The 24,943-nt window shown below is 36.1% G+C and overlaps 1 long non-coding RNA gene across 1 annotated transcript in view; it reads left to right on the forward strand.

Annotated features, from left to right (window-relative positions):
* LOC112996408 (uncharacterized) overlaps positions 1 to 24,943 on the forward strand; it is a 112,278-nt gene that overhangs the window by 74,994 nt on the left and 12,341 nt on the right. The window contains exon 2 of the long non-coding RNA XR_003262425.2: positions 13,308 to 13,460. This is a non-coding gene — a long non-coding RNA (uncharacterized LOC112996408). The remainder of the gene's footprint in view (positions 1 to 13,307; positions 13,461 to 24,943) is intronic.

The following is a 24,943-nucleotide window of genomic DNA, read 5'->3' on the forward strand; positions in this document are numbered from 1 at the left end:
TACTTTATCATCAGTTTTTTATTTATCTTTTTATTTTCAAAAGCTGGTGTTATCTTCTTCGATGAATGTTAATGCTGTCCATTGAATTCAATTGATACATTCAATGAAAATTGAATGAACATTTTATAACTATCTTATTATCGTACTGTATAGTGAATCAGAAAACTCATTAGCTTTCTATAGTGACATCAGAGTACTCTCTGTTATGTTCTGCATTTTCCCAATAAAAAAGATCACTCCAGTACAAATCTGGTTGCCTTTGCAGTAGAATACCTAAAATTCTTTTCTGCTTTTTTTGGTGTAGTGTAAAAAGCCTATTTTTCTGTAATTTTCCAATATTCTCTTTTAAGAGTCTCTTGAAATTGACATGCCAGCTAAAAATGTACAGCAAGCAGGGGGAAAAAAAGTGTGTAAATTATTTATTCTTTAAAGGAGGTAAGTTGGAATGAGGTGAGATAATGTTTTTTCTTCTGCCTTTGATTTCACATGTAGGTTCTCCAGAACTTTTTTCCTCTCCTAGCACTAGTGGTCTGTTTAACCTGCAGTGGAATATGATGCATCAGGGGATTCAAAGTTCCTCTGTGCGACACCAGGATGATTATTTTCCAAATTCAGAACTTCAAGAGAGTGAAATGTCATACCCTAAAGCTTTCTCTAAGCTGTGAGATTTTAAAAAAATACATTTTAGAGGTTATAAACAGAAATGGAAACTTTTAGTAGTGCATGGAGATTCTCCTGCTGTGCCTTTCAGGTATTTACATCAAGCAGTATTAAACACAGATGCATGACAGCAGTGATCTTGTCAATGCAAAATAAATCTCCTTGTGCTGCATTGGGTCCCTTTATTTTTGGGTCCTGGTGTGTCCATCTTTACCTTTATTCAACTAGTGCATGATGTACTTTGTTTATACCCATAGATTCCTTTGGAGGCCCTTGAGAAACCAATCGATTTGCACAACTTTAAGGGCAAAACCAACAAGATTTATCTTGATCACAGTAGCGGTACTGACACTGACTTGGAAGGGCAGCAGTAAGAACACAAAATGGATGCAAAATTCATTATAGCTTTCAGAAGCTTGGAATAACTAGATCCACACCCCCAAAATCTTGCAACGTTCTGAAACATACAGGTTAATAAGGTTAGGGACAAAAAAAAAAGTAATAAGAACAGATTTTAAATAGGTGAAACAAAGTATGAATAAAATAAAGCTCAGGGAATTTTGCCTTTGGCAAAGAAATATGTCATAAAGCCAAAGCACCTCTTATCTGTATCAGTGCAAATATACAAATGATAAATGTATCAGAAAAAATTATTTGTGTAATAGCTAAAAAAGTGATAATACTATTACTGATACTGTGAACAGTTCTTGTAGAAGAAAAGATGGGAGAGCATTTTGAAGTGCTAGTCATTTCTGAAGTAGAGCTGAACTGTGTTAAGCTAGCCTGGAATAGTTTAATCAACTCTGAAGAAAAACACTTCAAATTCTAGGTGAGTTAGACCACTTTTGACCCTGCTAATTCAAAATGATCTGTAACATATCTGTCTACTCTGTTACTCTGTTATAGCCCTCTAGTGGGCCTCATCTTGTTTATGAAGCATAAAATGTAAATGAAAGATGAATGGCCCAGGGTTTCTTGAAGTTTGTCAACCTTAGTAAGAAATCAAGGGACTGTGTATGTGTGACTGCCATATTTTTGAGTCTGTAAGTCAGGATGAATTCCTGGCAGGTTGTATTTATCTATGGTATCTAAAAGTAAAGTAGTAAATCAGAACACTGCATGTTCCATTACATTACCAAAACACACTCTATACATGATTGCTGTGTTTGGAGTTAATTTCTTACTATTTTTATCTTTGACACATCAATATTCTAGTGGCCCATACTTTTACAATGCCTAAAAGATAGAAGGAGAGAGAAAGGAGGTCTTTTTTGATTTCAGGTGGCTTCCTCTGATGGTTCATTGTGTCTGTTCTTAGGATAGTGTAAATTAGATAACATGGAATTTGATGTTTATTTGGAGAACAAAATTGAACAATAATGCAAACTGACTTACTGCAAACATCAACATGAATTTAAATTGGCCCTAGCAATATCTGGGCGAAGTTGATGGGATTTATTTGTGTTCCATAGAGCTAGGAAATACTTGAGCTGCCAGTGCAAAGAACGTCTCACATCCAGTAGCATGATATCATTAACGTCAATCAGAAGAGATTCTTGAACTTGAATTCAAACTCATCTCCTAGAAAGTATTTTTTTTTCCCTGAGACTCGCTCAGATTTCTGATTTTGTCCAAAGTAGCCTGCGTTGACCTAAAAGCTTTCTTAATTTTTGGTTTTTAATGAACAGTTTTTTGGTAAGAAGGGAGCACAGTGAAAGCTGTCAAAATTATGTGATTGAAGGGCAAGATTTTATGTTTTGAAATTTTGTAGTTTTGTTTACCTATCCATTGGATAAAAATAGACACACTGCATTAAAATATGTTAGGACACAAGTTCCTTTATTTTCTTTTATCCTTCTACAAAATATTGAAGATGCATTTAGCAAAGTCATGTATTTGTTCCTTTGAAACCTGTGGATTACATGGCCTCCTTGTTTAGTTTCAATGACTGGGAAGTTCTCAAGCAGCATGATTAAAAATTTTTAATGAACTGTTTTTTCCTGCATTTTTGCTGCATTTCTTCTATTTCTGAAAACACTATCTTCTAACTAAATTTAATTTGGTGAGGATCTCTTTTTCATTTTAACATTAAATAAAATTCATAGGTGCATACTTCACATTGGGAGCTGAAAATTAATACTTTAATCCTACAGTTTGATATGTAATTAAAATGATAAGACAAAGCCAAAGGAATACATCATGTTTGGATGTGGATTTTAATACTTATTTTCTGGCATGTAGGATTGGGAATTTGGGTTTAGAGATAATTTCTTCTTGCCATTAAACACTTTCTGCAGTTATTTATAATTCTATAAACTGATTTAAAATTAGATTGGTAGCATTTTAGTCACACTCTGAACTACCACAAAACATAACTGTGCATTGTGGTAGAGCCCATGCCTTCCACCATCTGTTCTTTTGCTATGATTTTCTTTTTAAGAATGTTACTTCAGACTGATTTTGTATGCATGCTACCATTAGTGGCTTAGTGAAGGCTGAGATAATGTCATTAGTCAAAATACACAGCATACCTGAGAAATTAACTGGTCTGGGTCACAGCTCAAGAAGTGACCACTGCGGTCCTTGGATTTTAATGGTTCAGGCACTTCAGAGTGCATGTTGAATGGACGTTAGGTGTGAGGAACTGGAAGAGAGGCCTGAAAAAATACATGGAGAAGCTAAATTTTTTAAGAGTGGCAAAATAAAAATGAAATTTTAGCAGAAGCAAGTAAAGACAAAGCATTTTTGTGACTGAAAATGGCAGCATTTGAACAGAGGCATTGTAAATCCAAAAAATTGATCATTGAAACTATTTTCATGTGACGTAGTATCAAAAGGAAAGCTATTAGTAGGCACAGACAGTACCGCATGTGTGTCTGCATTAACTGACCACCTCTTTCTCTAGAAGCAGTATCAGGCAACTAAAAGATTAATTACAACATTGAGAGAGGTAATGTATTCAAAAGTCCTATAATAAGAGCTCCCACCAATGCTGAATTCTTTGAATGCAAATTGTTAAGCCACACAAAGGAATAGTTACAGGAAGTAGAAGGCAAGCTGCTGACCTTGTTGAAGATTAAAAATATATAACATTTGACAATGGCCTTATTATAACATAAAAAAAGAGTGTGCATGAATTAGTTTGACTTCATAGAACTATTTTTAAAAGTATTTCAGTGTGTCTTCTTCACCCAGTGTACCCCTTCTTAATGTGGACTTATGAACCATACTTTTTAATACCTGTAGTTTAGTATTTCAGCTTAATGTACCATATTAAAAAATATTCAGCACCTGGGGAACATCATGAATTTATCACTGGTTGGATATTCAGTTCTTGGATTACTGCTGGCCATCTCTATATATTTCACGTGCTTTCTCTTCTGCAGTATTTTTAATTTTTCTTGAAATACAACTTTTTATGTTCTCCGTCATACTCAACTCATGTTCAGCACTTGTTGTTAGCCTTTTCTATTTTCAATACAACGTAGCTGGGAAGATCTGCTTAAAATTCTATACTGATGAGCTGTTCTTACAACAATGCATGAGCTAAGCCATTTTTAATTTGCTCAGATCACCTTTTACCCCAGGACCTTTAAAATGGCACAGAGCAGATATGCCACTACATTATTACAAAATTAATCAGTTAAATTTTGATCTCTGGATGTGAATTCAACTCCATTTGTAATGAAGTTCTAAATGAGGGTTGAACATATCAGACCTTGACTTTTGTCAGAAAGCAGGTGGATAAGGTTAAGAACAAATTTGATTTTCCGTTTTAATTTATGATGGGTGTCAGTTTGCTCTTGCTTCTAATTTTAGAAGACATGAATAATTTCTAAAATAGGTTAGCTAAAACAGCTTATTGTTAAATCCTTCTCCCTCCAAATCTATTCATACTATCCAGTTATATGAAGTCACAGAATTTTACTTTAGTCTAAAACGTAGCAATGTCCTTTAAATAAATGAGATAGTAGGATGGTTTTCTTGTCTCTTAGAAATATGGGTAGTAGGATATAAGAACAGCTTTAGGGTTTTTGTATCTCCCTTCAGTGTGGCTGAAGAGCTTTAGAGCTAATCCAGGCTCACAACTTTATTTACAATAATTGTCAAATGCAGTTATACTGATGTTCTTTCTTTAACTGTAACTGGAAGTCAGTAAGCTTACAAACCATGCCCAGATGTCCTCTGAACTAATTAATAAAATACTGCCGCTGAATCGTGCTTATTTTGTCGACTTCATAACGCATCAGCAAACAGTTGCTAGTAGCTGGTCCATCTACAGGAACAACTACAACAAAATACCAATAACTTCGCATAATAACAATTTTTCCTACCCTTGATTTCACAAAAGTGAATTACTTTAGGCTGTTACTTTACGCTGTCAGAAGACAAACACTAGATAATGTTCATTTCAAAACATGGTAACTTTCTCATTACTTGAAAAACTAAAGCAGGGAACTGAAATTTTTTAAGCTTTGCCTAACAACTTTCCAGAGCTTTTCCTTAGATCCAGTCCTTCTATTGTCTCCATAACATACACTTTAAGCACATATAACTCCGCAGACAATTTGCCAGCGCCTTGAAAAATAATAGTAAAAAAAAGGATTAATCCTGTTTAAACAATATGTGTTCACACTGCAATGGAATGAATTCCTTTGAAAATTATCACAAAGAAATCCAGTTTATCAGTAAATAATATCCAGATCAGTGCTGAAGATTGCATAAAGCAAATATGTAGTATCCGGTGAAACACCTTCCCTTTAATGTGCTAATCAACATTGCCACTGCCCACTGATGGTTATTGGTGGGAAAAACTAAAACAAGTAATGTTTAACTAGCAGTAATAGACTATGTGAGAACTCTGAGATAAAAATAGTGTTTTAGAGGTACATGACTAGTCCATCTTTTGACTGTGATTACATGAACTACTGTCAAGTCACTGCACTATTGGCAGCATCATTGGTGAGTTTATACTTTTGAGCTTTATTTCTTTCAAGTGTTTTCTGACTGGGCAGCCTTAGGCATCATTGCTTCTCTCCTGCCAGTGATTCCAGCAAGCACATGAAGTGCAGTATTAATACCTTGTTTCTTCAGCAGATTTTTTAATGTAAATGCCCTTATTAGTTAATGCTTTTTTGTCCTACATTCTCCCCTATGGCCAAACCCTTAATCCAAATAAATGGCAATGGACCCCAAGGGCTAAAACCTGTTTTGGCTAAACTCTCTAAATTTCACATCTGTAGCAGCAGATTGTAACCAAAAAATTATTTCTGTTTGAAGGAAAATAAAATCCAAACTCAGTACTTATTTTTGAAAATAAACTGGAAAAAAGCCCTTTCCATACTCTGTTTCATATTAGCACATTCAATACAGAAAGTGAAACATAAGAAGCTGTGATTTTGAAATTCTGAAATCATATCTCATAATTTTGTAAATTTAATCTCCAAGTTTTCCAGTTGCAGTTCACTTTCACAAGGGGAGCAAAAAGTACTTCTGAAGATTTGGAAAAAAATACAAATGGAGAAGGTTGTTATTATTATCGCAGGCAAAATGTTTTGTGTGGATATAGCATTTTAATACCGGTCTCTCTTTAAAGTTCTCTGCTACAGGAATATAGACTCACAGATCCTTTAAGTGGAAGGCATTTGTTTCTCTGTGCAATTCTAATTTTCTATAACATTCAGGCTTGCATCCAGCTCATTTTTAGCATTATCTAGACTTTTTCTGGCAATATGTCCTGGAATTTTATACAGCACAGAAATACAACTTATCATTCAATATAAATGTAAATTCCCTATAGTGGCACACTGCATGTTGAAGCATACTGGTCTGTTTCCTTTTGTTCTTTTTTGCACCAGTGGTCAAAGGCCCAAGTCAGAGCTAGAGTCCAAAGTGTCACAGAACAACACTTTCTCTGCCTCATCTAAGATGCTAAAATATATCAATTGTGCCATCTAGAAACATTTTAATGACCTATATACCACATGCATTACTGAAAAAACATGATGTTCTTTTTTAATCTTATTATATAAAGCAATGTGATTATTCTTTTTTATCTTTTATATTTAAAGGTACCTGTGATATTTCTTCATGCACTGTGGTTCAGATTATTATCTGCTACACTGTCTGTATAATCCGTCAATTTAATGAAACATCTTACCAGCTGATATATGCTGGTCTGATTCAAGCCTGACTTTGGGACAATTTACCTACCGTGGTTTTTATGTATTCTCACTCAGTAACCTGGCTAGATGACATACCAAATTCTAAGAGTTTCTCAGCAGAAGCAGCATAGCCTTTCAGGAAATGTTTGGAGGAATCACAAAAACTAGAGACTTGATTCTCTGGTATTTCATTGACTCTTTCTGTTCTGGGCATTATGGATGCATTTCATCTCGTTGGGTGGTGAATGAACTTGACATGAAGTTATTGTTTCCAGTCTTCAAAAAATAAAATATTCAGGAGTTTCTCAAGCCAATTTTATCTTTTATTAATAAAAGAAATCAGATGAAAATAGACTTCCACTTGATTTCTGTATTTTTTAAGTAAGTTCTTCGTATAATAAAGGATAATAACAAAAAGTGCCAGCCTTTATAAAAATCATGCATTATTTGGTATAATTTATAATAACCAGAGATAGTTTTATTTTTAAAGATTAGAGATGAAAAGTTTAGGGATTTCATTCTCTGCTGGACCATCTGAAAGGCATAGTGTAGGGAAAAATTTGGTACAGGGTTAAAAGGAGCTTGACATAGCTATCTGCATTTGCCAGTCTGGACTTCTAGATGGCCAAAATAGATGGATGCCTAGATCTGAGTAATTATAAAAGTTTCAATAGCCTGTGAAATAGTAATTAAATCAGGAAGTTAAGGTGCCTTTATATTCTTGAAGTACTATCACTTTTATTTCTACCCAAATTGGTACTTGAAACGGAGAAATGACACTTCTTGCAGTAGATCAATTTCAATAATTAGAGCTAAAAGTTTATTTATTTCAAAAGTTTGCTGAAATATGTTTTTCCTTAAGATGAAGGAGAAAAGATGGTGCAGAAACATGTAAAACTTAGCAGCATTTTTAAATCTTTAAAAACTAAGAGTTTCAAAATAACATCAGATTTCTCTGCATGTGTGAGGAACAGGATTCCACTTCATCGTCGGCAATATTTCTTCTGCTTGAAATCAGTCTTCCTCCCCTCTATTGTTCCTGCCTTATGGGAATTTATTGAGCTGTGGTAAGACAATGCAAGTTTTTATGCTTTCAGGACATATGACATGATCATATGTCCCCTAGATCGAGTATAGGTGCATCATGTCCCAGCTTTCCCCACGTCATGCTAGAATCAGCTGCTTCATTAAAACTGAATGGAGGGGAGGTGGAGATCATGGTATTTCAGAGAAAGAAGCATTTGGACGAACATTCCTACACCTACACCTTCTGATTCCAAATGTTAGCTATCTTGGCGCCTTCAGCTAGCCTGGACTGCCCGGTGCTTTTGGGTATCTGTTTTTGTCCAGAGTACAAAGTATATGTATTTTTAAAGATGAAGTGCCAGATATTGACTGTGGTTGTGTGCATAGTTGATTGGTTTGATGACTGAAATAAATAATTGAACATTTTTTTTGCAAGTCACACAAAATACCTCATTTGACCCAAATGAAATCCTTAAATTGGCAATTCTCCAGCTCTGTATTTCGCATGAGTAAATTGTTCTGTTCATAAAGAGTTCAGTTGACTTTCACTTGCACTTTGGGCAAATAAATTATTCATCTGAAAATTTTCTCCCAATCCTGATTAGCACTGCACAATATTAGACTCCTGAAGTCCAAATATACTAAGCTTGATTGCTTTAGTTCATACCTTTTGAATGATATACATTCTCTGGGAAACTCTGTCAGGTACAAAGTGCAGCAGCCCCACTGTTTAATAAGTCAGGTTACTGTGAATACATAGTTGAAGCTCTTTGTATTCTGCTTTGGTTTCCCATCAGGACCCCAGTGAGGTTCTTCACTTTAATATTCAAAGCCCTTTATGGGACTAGTCTTATTTCAGACACCTGGAAAATATTTTCTCCTCTGCAGGTTAAACGTGATTATCAGTGGGCCCTGATAATAGAGAGGTAGAAATTTGCAGAAGCAGTATAGTGATGAATGTCAGTTTTGGCCTTGCTTCTCTACTGTGGTATGTTTTCTATTTTACCAAGCTGGGCTTGTGAAGGTTGAACTGTTTCTGTGGTTGTAGGGAGTGAATGCACACATTTTCTGTTTGATCGTGTTTATGATATCCAGGTACTGTGCAAAGCATCTCTGACAAGTGCTGGATTCTGAAGAAAACCTGTGACACAACATGGAGCCAAAAAGCAGTCCTAGTTTGATGTCCTGATATGTTTTCTCAGAATCCATGTAAGAATTCAGCAATTTTGTCTTTCATTGGGGTATCAGACCTATTAGAAAACAATAGGAGTCAGCTGCATACCCTGAGACTTCTCATGCATAAGTTTTCCCCTTCAGTAACCTTTCAAAATCAGTCACAAATGGTCTTATTTTAGATCATACTGACACCTGACCTTTGTAAACTTGGACACTGGAGAGAATTAAAAAAAACCAAAGTGTAAAAAGAGATAAAATCTTCCATTCAAAATGTTGCCATTTCTGAAAGCAGCAAATATTTCTTGACATATAAAGTTCAGAGTTGTGTTAGCTTTTTTTTCCTTTCACCTCCCTTATCTTTTAAGCTTGATAACTGCTTGTGCCTGTTTATATCGGCTGTTAATTTGCCACATTTTTATATGTTTTTAAAAACACAAAATAGATGCATAAATGTGAATTTGATAGGATATGCCTTCATGAACAGAGGATCCCATAATGTTAGTTAGGGATATAATGCAGGTTCTGGGGCATATTATGAGTTGCTGCAGAAAACAGTGTTTTGAAATACACTGAAATAACTTGCTGCATTGGGCTACATGGCCCCTAACGGGCACAGTTTGTGTAACTTGAATGTGGTAGACCTGATCACACTCACAGGGAGTTTGATCTCTCTGGTTTTTCAAAACACTGGCTTCCCTAAATTAAAGGACATAATACTGTATCATAGTTAGCAGCTGACCAGGAAGAAAAAAATTGGGCAAACTCAGAGTGTATGCTTGGAATTTTTGTGGTAACATATGTAAATGAATTGCTAACAAATATATTGTTTTCCAAAAGTTAGTAACGTCTTCAAATCCATGCTAAACCTCTGATTTCTTTATAGGTGATAGCAAGAGATAATTCAAATTCACATAGATAACATACATGTAGTCTTGTCCATCACCTGCCCTCCCCCTCCCATATAACTTCCATAGAATTTCTTTACATTTTGTTTTAAGGCTCTGTGGTGCTCAAACAACTAATGATGAGAGGTAACAGCAGTTTTACTGAAAAAATCGTATGACCTTACTAATATTGCTCATGTTTCTATAGTCACCATTCCAGGTGTTGTTAAAGACCCTTTAAAAGGGAGACTACTAAATTTTCAAGCACTTTCTTAAAGATAAATGCACGTAAGAATCATGTTCATAGAGCAGGATGCACTATTGTGAGTTTTGATTCTGACCTTGTGCATGACACAGACCAAAGGACTTTGCCATGATTAATTCTCATGTGTAAACAAAGATATATTTTGGAATGTTTTCTGGATAGAAGTGTGGGGAAAAGAAGGAAGGGATCTGTGGCAGAACCAGAATGAAAAAATGCTTTTACTTTCCCTGTTTCCTATAATGTTTCCCTAAAAATCTGTTTCTAGGAATTCTTGGCTTGATAGACCCAATATAGAAATCCTTGAATAAAGCAGCCAACCTTAAGTATAAACAGTTTGGATGATGCAAAATACATTGCAGTCCTTTATAAATTGTGCCAATGGTTACTAAATCTGACTTTTTATAAAATGCTAGTATAGTTACAATCTGAGTTATTTCTGGCTTCAGCTTTTAGCCATTGGATCTTATTATACCAGCTGCCTGCTAGGCTAAATGGACTCTGTTGCTAATCTTTTACCCCATCTTTTACCCTCCTAGGCTGTCGGTCACTGTTTTTGTTAAGCTAACTAGACTGAGCTCTTGTACATTTCCTGTACTGCACATTTTCTCTGAACCCTCTCCAGTATTCAGTGTGTATATCAGAACCAGAAGTGAGGTACTGTATATCCTGGTCAAGGTGGTGTGATGTTGAAGGACTCCAAGATGCCACCCATGGTGCAATGAGAGGGTGCTGCTGAAGGAGGAGAACATTCATGCAGTTTGCATTAGTCATTTGATAAGGGACATTGTGTTTTGTTGCATTGAGAAGACTCCTAGGGTTGCCTGCAGTTCCCTTTCTCATGCTGCTATCTTTGCAGAGTAGTGTACTGTAAGCATTTTATGTGATAAGATAAAATTTTGACTGAAATTCTCAGAGGGACAATCTGAGCAAAGGTGTAGACTGTTTTAACACTGCCTTATGAAGTACAAGGAAAAGGAGAACAACTGTTAGACACATTATTGCACTACTCCCCATGTAATTCACATGAGCTAAAGAAACTCAGTCTATATGCAGTGCATGTGCAAGGATTAATAGTCTAATCAAAACCTTGGCAGTTTAAACAAAAGAAAAACAAAAGGTATTATTAGTCCAGTTACCAAGATAGTAATGATTATAGTCCAAATTATCCAGTTACTGCTAATTCCCAATAATTAGTACACAGAAAGCTTCTCATAGAGACTCTTCTCTAGTGTTATGCTTACCTTTCCAATGTACTATTATAGTGAGTTGTCAGCATCCCATACTCTTTGCTACGAATAGGATGTTGATGTTAGGGTTCTTCTTTCTCAGTCTTGAGTCCACTGGGGCTTATTTTAAGCAGTTTTCTAACAGTCCGTTGCTAATGTTTCCTTTCTTATTGGCCTGTAAATTTAGTCACACAATAACCACTTACTTTTGTTAGATCTATATCATATATGGTATAATTTATTTAGGATACAATCAGTTGCACAAAGCTAAGTTAAAGCTAAAATAAATTATATAGTAGTTCACTGACCATTGAACAATTTGCTATTTCAGCTAAAACAAGCTCAAAACCTGACAAGGCCTGAGACACAGTGCACTGATTTAATACAAGGCCCGTGTTTTCTTAGTACTCATGCGTATACCCTTATTTACTGGGCTATGAGGCTATGTTGTTGCCTAAAATCCCAAAACACCAACAGCAGGAGGTTTATGAGGGACTCCATAAAAAATCTGCACTCTGCTGGAAGCTGGGTGGGAGATGTGGCCACAACCTCTAAGGTGCTCTGCAGAGAAAGGATTGGCAGAGGGGGAACATACACTTCTGTCTAATTTGAAATATGTTGTTTTGATGCCCATGTTGGCAGTTTAACTTGGTAACCTATGTGTTTAATGGAGAAGAGCGAGAGCTTGCAAAATGCAATAGAGCGTGGTTACTATAGGAATATTATTATTTTCTCTGAACCACCCTCAGAAGATGCCTGTCTTTGTTGGTTTGACAGAGCACTATAAGGAATTAGACTTTCCCTGTAGGCCAGAAGTTAGTTTCAATATATAGGCAGTTTAAGGCCAAACCCAACAAAGCATAAATCATGCCTGTTTTTGTTGGCTTAATCCTACACCTAGTTTGTCTGTGGAAATTCAGCAAAAATCAGAGGTAGATTACAGTTCATTTGTCTAGTAACATCTAAGGTAACTTGGGTTGAAGGCAGTGGAGTAACACTGGGTAACAGACCATTGTATTCGCTTTCTGAATCATTGCCTCATACTGAAGTGAAGTGGAGTACTCAAGGTGGTTTCTGCCTTGGTGGTTACTTTAAATCCTGCACACCACTTGCTTCTAGAGGAATTTTCAATGGGAGAAGAGACTGACCCTAGGGTACCAGGGTGAGAAGAGAGAGAGTAAACTACCTCCCCTTGATAGCCTTTTAGCTCACTATTCCCATCAAGCAATATTATGTGACTGTTATTTTAGCTTGACAGTAAGTGTACCACAGCATTGGCAGTCTGATTGATAGAAAGACACAGTGTCCAAACAGTTTCAAAATCCACCGTGCCACAGCACAAAAAGGAAAGTTAATACAATGCAAAAAACAAACAGGAAGCAAATGCCTGGCTGAAGTAACTGCATATGTATTTCCCTCTTGCTCTCCCTTCCACCGTCAATTAGACTGACTAAAGCGGGGATCAGTGCAGCTCAGAAATGAAGGAACAAAACCAGTATGCAAGGTCCCTGGCAGGAACTCAGGCGTGCTTGAAACATTTCTTTGTGTGCAGAGACTTATAAAATTCTTTTACACTGACTCCAGTTTGGACCGTAGTCCATGACAGAAGCCAGAGCTGCTACCAAAACTACCAAAAGACTAGCATGACCTCAATGAGGTCAAGATAGGAAAAAAATTGAGCCATAAGCACTTATGTGCTAATTTGAGTGACTCAGGATCTCCAAGATAAATATGCACAGGAGACAGATAAAAGAAAATATTCATTCAGAGGTTAGCAGAATTTTAATTTTTCCTGATATCCAAAAATACCACTTCTGTTTGATATTTTGCTTGGAAAATAAGGGAGGAACAGAGGATAGACAGAGAAAGCTGTCCTTTTTGTCTGACTTGATGTTTCCATTTTCAGCTCATTCATCATCTCTCCGCCTGGGTGAAGCAGTCAGCAGAACTGGAGAGGAAGCAAGTGAAACCACCTTGGATCAAGTTCAGCTGAATTCCTTGAGGAAGGACTTTTTAAACTTCAGAGATTCTTGTTGCAGTGTGGTACCTGTCTCAAAAGGTCTCTCTCTAGCCTTTCAGCCCAACTGCTCTTACCTTCTATATCAGTAAAAGAATATAAGGGGTGAGGGAAATGACAGTGTAGATAATGAATGTTAAGAGCACTAAGTTTTGGCTGAAATCATACCTTTTTTGCAGCACGTATGCTGGGTAGAGAAGGCATATTGTTCACTTTTTTCAAATGTTTTACCAAATTCCTGTTATGAAGAGTTAGATAAGGCTGTACAGTACACAGAGATATGACAATACAGCTATCTTTCCTCTCTGAATATTTTCTTCCTCCTCTCTGTGGGACTTCTGTAGTTTTTATTCCAAGGTTTTATCCCTAAGGAGAGGCATTGTATGGACACAAAGCTGAGAGATGGAAAGAACTAGTGAAAGGTAATCTTATACATGCATCATTCATCCCCTGCTACTATGAAATTTTCACTTTGGAATTCATTCACAATGTCTTTTGCAATTCCTATATCACTGGTAAATGATGTATGATATGTGTTGACTGATTGTACAGAGAATGAAGAGAATAATGTTATTGTCACTGCTGAGGCATATTTATTTTATTTGCCATAATGCTTGATATTAAGACAAGCTGTCAAGAATTTACTGGGATCAAAAGAGTTAGAGAATGAGGGCAGGGGATTTTTAAGGCAAGCAGACTATGCTAAGGGTGAGAAAACAGAAAAGAAAAGCAGTATTGTCACTGTACAACCCAACTGTTAGACCTCATCTTGGAAGTAGGTCACCTTTTCAGAGGAATGAGGAGATTGCCCTGGAGATGGAGCAATGTAAGGTTAATACAATGATTCAGATGTTAAAAATATTCATTAGAAATAAAGTTTGTGTCTATTATATGAGACACAGAGGTTAGGATCTATGATATCAAGTAATTAAAGTTATGATTACATGAGAAAGAGAAAAAGCAAACCAGATAAAGAGCTCAATGTTTATTTTATATATTTAAATCAGTGAGGTTTGTGATTTACTTTTCTGTTTGTCTTGTTTTGGACCCCTAAATGTTTTTCACTGACAGTCCGAAAAGCTTTGTGCCCAAAGAAGCCTACTGAAAACAGGCTTGCTTTTCTTCATGAACTACTAGGACTCCAGGACTGCATGAACATTAGGTTTAAAGCCATTGTTTTAAGTTGTCTTGTCTTATTTGTTTTAAATGGTAATTTAGGAATGGTAGGGTATTTTCTTCTAAAGGTGAATGAACACACACGTGTGCACACACAAATATTGATGCCTGCATTCAAATTTTGCGATACAATCTGCTCACTTGTTTTACTCAGGTTTGCTTTCATCTTCACAACTATTGTGACTGGTATTTAGTGTTACTGCTATTGAGATCCTTAACGTACTGGTCTTATTTGTGTTCTCTGTTCTTGCTCTTTTGACCTCAACTTTAAAAACTGTCAGCACAGAGAATTGCAAGATTTTTTGCAGGGCCAAGGTCCAAATCTCTTCTCTCTCCTTCCTTGATCACTATAATTATTTCTTTTTACCCTGTCTAAATCAAAGATTAGTGAAGGAAACAAAAAAGAGCATGCATCAGTGCAATCTATAACCTATGGAGTAGCCAAGATTTTGTTGTAGTTGCCTTTCTTCAGAGGTACTAGCATTGTTTTATAGGAAAGAATGAATCTGTATTGAATATAGGACAGGAAGCGGTGTCCTTTGGGTCCTGCTTCCTCACTCTTCTGCAGACTCTCAGTACAATTTGGGGCAAATTACCCAGTGGGTGACTTCACTGTTCATTCTGTCTTTAAAACAGCCATTGTATCTGATCATCTTTTAATCATACTCAAAGTTTAATCATACTCTGTGAAAACTGCCTACCTTGTTCTTTGAATTCATGACTGATATCTTCATATGGAAAAGATCTAATTATATAAAGGCATATATTTTAAAATGGAAAAATCAAGGCAAAAAGAATTTTAGAATGTTTCCTCTTTGCTTCAGAGAGAGCATTTTCAGTGGGTTAGGCTTTCTGCACAAACTACGTTTTACATCCCATATATTTTCTGCAGTCTGAGAAGGTAGGCTAAAATGTAGCATGGAAGACAGGTAGTTCCAGAAAATAATTTCCAAACTTTTGTTGTTGTTGTTTACTTTTCACGAGAAGGTAGAAAAATGTGTAGATTGCTCCCTTTGATAGCTTTTTACCAATCATACTGGTCTTAATAGTCAACAAAATTTCTTTATGGAATTCTTAGCTGATAGATGGACTTCCATCTTGTTCTATGTTTAAATATTTGTGCCATGTCCTTCCTCTATTTACAAACAGTCATCATTTCAGGTAAAGAAGCAATAACATGCAAATTCTTACCATTTTTTCAATTCAGTTGCTTGTGTGATGAAGACACAATTACTTAGTATATGAAAAGAAAGAATAATGAAAATAATTTTTAATTTATTCTGCCTCTTGTTCTGTTTTATTTTTTTTCACTTTAAACCATGTTGTTCTCATTCTTCACTTAATAATAGCTTATGCTGTACTTCGATAAACTTAGTCTCATTAAGTGCTGGTGTCTGGTACAGCCCCAGTAGCCCTCAACAAGACTCATTGGAGGCATACAGCAGATCGAAAAGCAATTAGCATTCTGGCTTGTGATAATTACCCACAGTATGGGAGCCTTATCCAAGATGTAATTTCCACTGTGCCTAACAATAGGGTTCTTTAAACACTGATATATTTTCATGGACACACCACTGCTCTCATTTCAACTCTGTCACTTATCTCAGATAGGGGAAATAAACATCCCTCAAACATTTTTTTTCTTCATAAAGTACACTGCTGTTCTGACAACTTGTAGTGTCACCTAAAAGTCACCTTGAATCATGTTTTAATCAGCTGGAACAAGGCAACATCTCATTTATTTCTGCAGTTTCCTTGCTCTGCAATGCACTGATTGCTGAGACATAGAAATCCAAATTGAGCTCTGATTAAAATGGAATGAGGATGCAGAAGCTGCCGTTGGTTCAGAGGGGCACTCTGCTCTGTGCTAGGAAAGGTCAAGGTGATTCAAGTTCCAATTAAAAAGGGAAGATTTGCTACAGTTCTGAAATATGCTGCGTTTGTAACAAGTTTATGCTGTGACAGGTTGAATAATTTCTGAATCATTTGTCTTTGATTTATTAGCTTTTATTGGAACAAGAGCTTACATAAAAACAGTCACTATTTTTCGCATGCTGCATCAGGACCTAACCTTTAGTCCGTAAGGCTATTGTTTCAGAAGCATGGAAATCATGCTTCACCTTTCAAATGAAGCCCGTACTGTAAAGAGTTTACGGGTTTGGGTGAATTTTTAATGTCCTGAGAAATAAATTACTATTTCAAGCTTGCTTTCATTTTGAACTAAATCTAAGACAGAATGCATGAATCAGTGGTGGTTGTCTAGGTTTGCTAGAGATGAGACACCCATTTTGTCTTTAACTCTCTCAGCTAAGTATAGCTAAAGAAGAAATGATTGCAATAATAAACCATGCCACACAGAGATTTTAAAAATAGACACTGATGGTTGAGTTGCAGTATACAAAAATTATACATCACTTACAGACTTCAGACTATGTGTATTACAAGACAATCCATATATTGGTAATGTGTTTTACAATGGATGAAATTGCCTGTAAGTGCACGTGTACTCCTCTTAAACAGCACTGTGGATGCAAATCACAGGAGAAGGTTAGAACACGTATAGAAGATACTAAATCAGTATTGCAGATCACTATTACCTCTCAATGTCCACAAAATAAAATTAAATAAGATATAATCAAGAATAATGAAATAATGTACTAAAAATATTCTCACCGTGTGATGATGTGTCATAGTGTGAAAATATAGGAGGAAGCTGTGTGAAAATGTGAACTATGAAAATGTAGTAAAAAATCTTAAAATGATAATGTGTAAAATTTGAGTAATGTATGTATGATAGTAAGCCATTTTTTCAAGGAAATAAACAATGTTATATTGTTCTTACTGCAGAAAACATGTTTTGAATTCTGAGAAAGCAGTTATGTCATATTATTGAGACAAAAGACAAAATAATACCACATGACCCCTAAGTCCCACTGGTATACTATCTGGAACCTTTAAGAAAACAGTAACAGGGAGAGACTGAGGAGTGGCTTAAAATAAACATCAGTTTTACTTGGAGACTAAAAATAGATAATGTCAACACACTGGAAGAACATGGTAATTAGTTTTATTTTCTAACTTTTTTTTGTTCTGACAGCATTGGCAATACTGACAATATTATAATGGGGCATTTTCCTAGATTAGTATTGTGCAGTCTCAGTAACTGATATGAAATATTAGGCACAATAGAGTCCCAGTTCAAAGCCTCACCTTTGCACTGGAGAAGGCAATCTGAAAGGGAAAAATATACCCCTGAAACTTTTTCTCCAATCTGCTTCACAAACTGCTCATGAGTTTGAGAGTATGATGATTTAGTGATGAGTACAAATGTGAAAGTGTCTTGCCATTTGCAGACCCAAACTGCATGCAGAAATACAAAGTAGAAAATGTCAGAAAGAAAGAAGAGGCCTGGTTAAATGTACCTTTGGACATGGATTTCTGAACAATATTGCTTACTAACAGTGCAACAGTGAACCCAGTATGCCAAGTGATTTCCAAATGAAGGGAAGTGCATGTACAGGGCCAAGGAGAACCCCAGCATGTTCCCACAGCTCTTGCTCTGGGCAGCTGGGAAATTTGGACTTTACATCAACTTGGCAACATTCCCACAGGGTACTGGTTTGCAGGGAAAGGTGCAGGGAGATGGCATAGCTGAAGAGAGACTGGAAAGCTCTGCTGACTTTACTTACCGTAAGGCAACACCAAAAAGTTGGGTTTTTTTTCCCATTTTTTCAGCTTATCAGCTGTTTTCCTTCTAACAAGTTGGTAGTACAGAGGTTCAGCCTTTCTGTGTGACTTTGCTTGGGGGAGTATCTTAGCCTTTATAGCCTAGGTGTGGTGAGATCACTGACTTTGGCTTAACTGTATTGTCAGTCCTCAGCAGAGACCATTATTCAGGGAAAAAGATACATATGCTGTGTTAAAGAAATAAACTGATCCATCAACCATTTGTTGAATGGTCTATACTGTTCTGTCGCTTCAGTCATTGACACAAACTGCAGGTCCCAAATAACAAAAATGGGCTCAGATCTGAGTAGGCCTGGGAAGACTGAGTAGTGAGTGTTGAAGGTATGCAAAGGGTAATTAGTCATCTAACTCCCATTAGTCCTTTGAAAATCTTTCCCTTATCTTGCAATTCTTTTTGACATTATAACCCTTCTACAATGTCCTGTTCAAATATTTGAGGATGCTAACTTAGGTTTCATTTTTCTAGATGCTCACATATGTAAAAATAGGTTGCTTGAATCTACAGACATTAGCAAGACTAAACTCCATCCATTTTTAAAACAGGTAATTTTCTATGCTTTATTCAAAAATAGTAGTATTCCTTAGCCCTATTTTCCAATATTGATATGAAATATTTGCCACACAACTATTAAATATTTCTATCCATATTTGAATATCAATAATGATAAATGAAGTGTGTTAAATTGTAATGTCAGTGACCAGATCATATCACCCAAAATCTGACTAGCATAATACCTGACAGGATAATAGAAGCTAGAGGCTTTTATTTTCAGGCAGACTTGATAATTTTGATTCAACACTTGTCTTTCAGTCTGCTTTTTCAATGGTCTTCCATGTTACTGAGACTAAAATTCTGTCAGTAAATGAAGTTGGCTAGAATTCATTTTCTAGCCCTGATGGCAAGGTGCATGCTACAGACTGTGTGTGTTTTCCACACTGCATTCCTGGGGGTCCATGTGTGCACCCTCATATCTTACAGCCTGCCAAAGACCTTTCAATGTAAACAGCAGTCACTAGGAGATGCACCTGCCTCCCTTAGCCCCCACGGCACCAGCTCTGCACCTGGCCCATGCAGCTTAAATGCCACTGCCTTTTGGATGCATCAAGTGATGGGGAGCTGCAGGCCTCTGGGATACTACAGTATTTCAGAGTCTTGGCTTATAGATTTGGCATGCCTTTCAGGATGGAGCACCTTGATGTCATCCAGTCACCTTAAGTCACACTGGGACTAAGTTAAGCCAAAATTTTGCTCATGTAAACATTTTTTAATGGCATAGAGAACAGCAGGTACAAATGTCTCTTACAGGCATAAATGAAGTTAGACAGGAGATACTATGTTTCATCTACTTACACTAGGAAAAGTTTCTCTCTTCCTCATTCAGCTCAGTTCCTGGTTTTCATCTGAACTGAAACTGTACTTGAAGCCTGTGAGCCACTGAGTAATGGTGGGTTGGAGGAACCTGATTCCAAACTACTTTTTTTTTTAGGGATATCATAATTATGTCTTCACAATTTAGCTCTCTTCCCTTAAGAAAACAAGTGGTCTCATCCAGAAAGCCTGTTGGCAACAGTCCCTGGCCCACGCAGTTCTTCAGTCTGTGCCCAGATGTTGTCTGGGAAAATGATGGTTTGGCACATTCCCATGCCAAGGAGTGCACCAACAGTTAAACACTATGGATGATCGTATGTGAGCGCTTAAAGCTAGATCCTGGCCAAGTTCAAGTTACCAGAATAAGCATGGTCTGAGAGTATGAAAATTCCAATCATTTTTTGCTGCTCCAGAAAAGCCAGTATTACAGTTGAAAACTCAAAATCCTGTGGTCTTCTTTTTTCTTATTAAACACCTTCAAAATTTATTTTTTTATTGAAAGGATTTCTCTTATTCTGACTTTGATTTCCCACAGTCTGAAATGAAATCAGCTTCCCTTCAAATCCTGTCATACTTATTGCTTATCATCAGGGAGGGATTATATGGACCAATGACACACTGAAATTCTTCAGGATACTTGTGACCAATTTTATTTTAAAAAGAATGTTTTATTTTATATTAATTATTATGTATTTTATTAGCTGGTGAAGTGTGTGTGGTGGAGATGAGAAGGCTGTCTTCAATTTTACTTGTATTTATTACAATTTGTAATTCTGGATAATCAACTTTAATGTTTGTTGTACTAGCAATTAGTGTCAAGCTTATACACAGATGGTGCATTGTTCCTCTGCTATGGAAAGGACCTGTCTCTGAAAAATTAAAAAGAACACTGATTGCTTATATGCTGAATATTCAAAATTCCAGTTGCTTAAGAACACTGATATTAGAACCCTTTCATGTAAAAAATTGCCCTCATCTACCACTCTGCTCTCATTGCTGATATTTCAGTCAAAAGAGCTGAACTGCAGGTTTTAAATTAAGAATGCATAATTTTATTTGCTGAACAAAAGGAGACTGTTTTATTGCTAAGACCCCGGACTAGAAGCTATGTTCAAGTGCCTGTTCTATTGCAGACTTCTTACATGATTTGGGGGTGGAGAGTGCTTCAGTCCAGATCCTCAGAGGTGTTTTTGTGCTGGATCTCCACTGATATTAATGAGTTAAATATTTTACACATTTTATTATAGGTCTTATCCTCATGGATTATTTTTAAACTGTTACTTGAAATGTGTTTGTTGAAATTGAATATTGACATAGGAAATTAAGCTCTGAGGTGTGTGGGAGTTTTGGTTTTTTCTTTGCACACTGCTGGCTTTAAGCCATGTTGTATTTGTGCTTAGAACATCTCTGCTATACAGAAGACCTGATAAGCTTGTGATACTTCTTTAAGTTGCAGCATACTTGGTTCACTCTTGGCCAGTCTGTTCAGCCTCCATGAAGCGCCCACTCTAATATGTGGAAGATGTTCATGGTTTCCTGCAGTGGAGTACTCTGGCTTGCGACTCTGGGTCCCAGAGCATATCCTTGTATATAAATGGGTGCTGAGTACTCCTCTTCAAGCCTTTAGCTTTTTATTTTACCAGAGCTTCATGACTAGGGTTTGCAGCTCACTTGTTCATTGCTGAAGCACATGAGCATCTAATTTATCTCCTTATCTTACACATAAGTGCTATCCTATTTGAATGGAAAAATGACCCTTCAGAAATCACACTGTGCAAGGTAAATGCCATAGTTACATTGTTTCTATATAGAGGAAAATTATGTCATACTATCTTGGATACTATGAGCTGATGACTATTGATAAAAATGACAGCTGTTGCAATTTTTCTTCTGCTGCAACTACTCTAAGATACGGCTAGAAGAAATGACTAGAAGCTGGGTTCTTTTATACTTTATCTCTCTTCGATTTTCAGGTGCTGTCAGCTAAAGCTTCAGCAATTCACATGAGTAAGACTGATACAAAGTAATTTCTTACTTTGACTACTTCATCCTTGCAGACTTTCCATAGTAATTGCATAGTTCCATCTTTCATTTGAATCTGAGGTAAAGCATAGAGGAGGTAAGCAAATCCCTACTTACAAAGATTCTTGCTGCCTAATTTAGTGTGTAAATAATATGGTGACTGGAAGACACTTTGGAATAACTGTAGAAGCTGCTGGAAATCATCTCAGACTTTGGAGGTCTGCTGTTCGAAGACTCAGAATTTTATTTTATTCCTTTAAATCCTCCTACTGTTGATATGGATACACATTAAAAATAAGGCTGTAGATTGAAAGCTGATATAAAGCAATACAGATCTTCTCACATCAAGATTATTGAGTGCATTTAACCTCAGTTGAGACTCTAGCCCTGTAACTTACTCTGCTTTCCAGTACTTAAGGTATGACCTTGCCTAAATTTGTTCTCATGAACTTTCATTGATTCAATAAAATAGAAATGTGATTATGCATGGAATAGTCTAAGAGCTGAATGTGTAGAATGTACTTCTCCAGCTCCTTGAAAAGATGCAGACAGCATTTAATCATGTTTTTTTTTTTTCACGCAATCCATTTTTTTTTTTTTTTTTTTTTTTTTTTTAAAGCAGCACTCAGTTACGGCATACCATTACTCCTACAGTAGCCAGTGGCCTGAGTGTAAACAGTATTAGGTTAATGTTTAATGCTTTAGAAATTTGCTCTACATATCTAATTATGTTTTTATCACTAGGAAGGAGTGTATCTTCATTTCCATTATACTAGCAGGGAAAATAGACTTACCTAGGGTCAGAAGGTGGTTCATAGACCTGGGAATTGTAAATTTTCATGATTCTCAGGCTAATGTTTTGGCACAGTTGGTTTTATAGGCATAGTCTGTTTTAGGAAACTAATTAAGGAGCTTCTGCCATCTGTATAGTCCATGTAGACTATAAGGAAGTGGTCATCTTGTATGCATGATTCAGGGGCATACCCCTTTTCATACTAGGTTAGGAGGTCTTGATTCCTAACTTAGATTAGATACTTAAGGCAAATAGTATGATAGGCACAAGGTTTTAATACTGCCATAAAGAAGATTTGTAGAATGTGGAGAACTACGTGCAAGCAATCATAGTGAATGCTGTCTGTGCAAGAAGTGCCTTTATTTGGTGTTTTTAGGAACTTCACTGCAGCTGGCTTTAAACTATTGCTTACATGTTCATTAGATTTAAAAGTGGAGAAGAAGTAATCATGCTAATGCTTTTAAAATTTTATTCTATTATTAAGCATTCAGATGGACACAGACACGGGAATACAGACTCTATAGTGGCAGATGAAGTTCCAGTTGGATTAGTGTAAAGCCAGTGTATCTTTACAGAAGTGTTCTAAACTTTTCAGATATGCTGAGGAGTTTTGAGTGTTTAGGAAGCTTTCAAGAAAAAAAATGACATAGGATTATTGTGAATAATTCAACTAAGAAGTGCAGCGTGCAATGTTTGCCAAAAAATTAAAAAGATGCTTACTTACGCTTAGAAAGCAACGTATAAACAGATATAACTACTTTGTACTTTGCTCCAGAGAACACTCAATTGTTCAGTAATGTGCCTAATTAGTTCCTGACTTTCAAGAAGGATCAGTTTGAAAATGTGACATGGCTCAGAGGAGGGAAATGGAGGTAATTCTGTATGTAAAGTCAGAAAAATCTAGGGTTACCTAATAGCATAAGAATAAGAAATCAAGAAGAGTTAACTTAGATATGCAGAATTACTAAGCATATACTGACTGATTTTTTGGTTTATCTTTTATATTCTGATGCAGTATAAAAGAGCAAACAATGCTTAAATGGATGGGCAGTAATTTTAGGGGAAATAAGAAAATGTACCTCCTGTAGCATATAAATCAGCCTATGAATGTGTAATTCATTCTTTAAGAGATCGCAGAGTACAATAGGATGGGTAGACTTGAAATATGTCTAACATCACAACTGTGTAAATTAAATAAAGTCTAATGAAAGTTCATGCTTCGTATCACAAGATGATCAGTTTCTAGGACAAGAAAACTTTTTCCCTTGCACAGCATTGTACACACTAGCTGGCTGGGTTTTTGGGAAGAGTTTAATCATCAATTATTCTTCAAATGGAAAAAGATTAATTTTATCTCCATTATGCTGTTCAAGAAGAGAGAATATCCTGATTTTTTTATCAGCTCAGGAAAATATACAATGGGTGATCTTAGTGGGTCTAAGAGAAGGCGGCCATACACAGGGGACATACTTTGTAGCTCTACCTTCAGTGTAAAAGTGGTGTTCTCAACAGACCTTGTCTCATGGGATGACTCACTTTGCTCCTTTTGTTCTACAGTGGGAAGGATCCCGGCTATGGATTGTATGAGACTCAGGAGTCTAAATGTGCATTCCTATGTTTTTTTTCTTCTAGTCTTCCTTGTTGCAGACAGAAATTAACATGTCATAGTAGAAGCTGTTTGTGAGCTTCTGGGTCTTCACTGTAAAGGACAAATGTCAAATTTACTAACTAGTACAAGAGCTGACTTGTAATACTGGCTTTCTCTGAGTGACCTATGACAATACACAACTTATTCTATCCAGTGAAAATGACAGTCTGCAAAAATTCTTGTTCCCTATTTGGACATAGTGTGGAAATTTAATGTTCATTAACCATTTTTTTTTTAATTAAGAGAGATAATTTGAAACTCTTCAATTTTGACACTTGGGGGAAGGGTTATTCTATTAGTATGATTTTTTGTAAATATAACAGAAAACTATTATTTTGCTTGTTTTGAAACCATTAAAATTTGCTGAGAAATAAAATAAAGGTCATAAAATGCATTAATGAAGAATTCATCTGCAAAAGGTTCTGAAAAATTAGCATTTTTTTAAATGCAAAGACAAAAAAAAAAAAAAAAGAAAAACAATACCTTCTTCTTTTTAAGAACAGTCTTGATTCAGTCACCCCATATTTCAGAGATTCATTTACCACCTGGCATTTGGCAAATACTGGCTGTCCTTTTTGGTCAGGTATGATTGGTAACAGCCTACATTAGTGTGCCAATACTGAACACTATAATGAAAACTTTTATCAGCTGTCTACATGTGACTAACAGTGAATCTTTGTGACAATGAAGCATTTAATTATAGGGTGTTTTACACAATGATATTTCTTTGAAAACTGGATTGAATAAGCCATTTAAAATATAAAGAAATG

Source organism: Dromaius novaehollandiae, chromosome 2, assembly GCF_036370855.1.
Source record: "Dromaius novaehollandiae isolate bDroNov1 chromosome 2, bDroNov1.hap1, whole genome shotgun sequence".
Taxonomy (NCBI): domain Eukaryota; kingdom Metazoa; phylum Chordata; class Aves; order Casuariiformes; family Dromaiidae; genus Dromaius; species Dromaius novaehollandiae.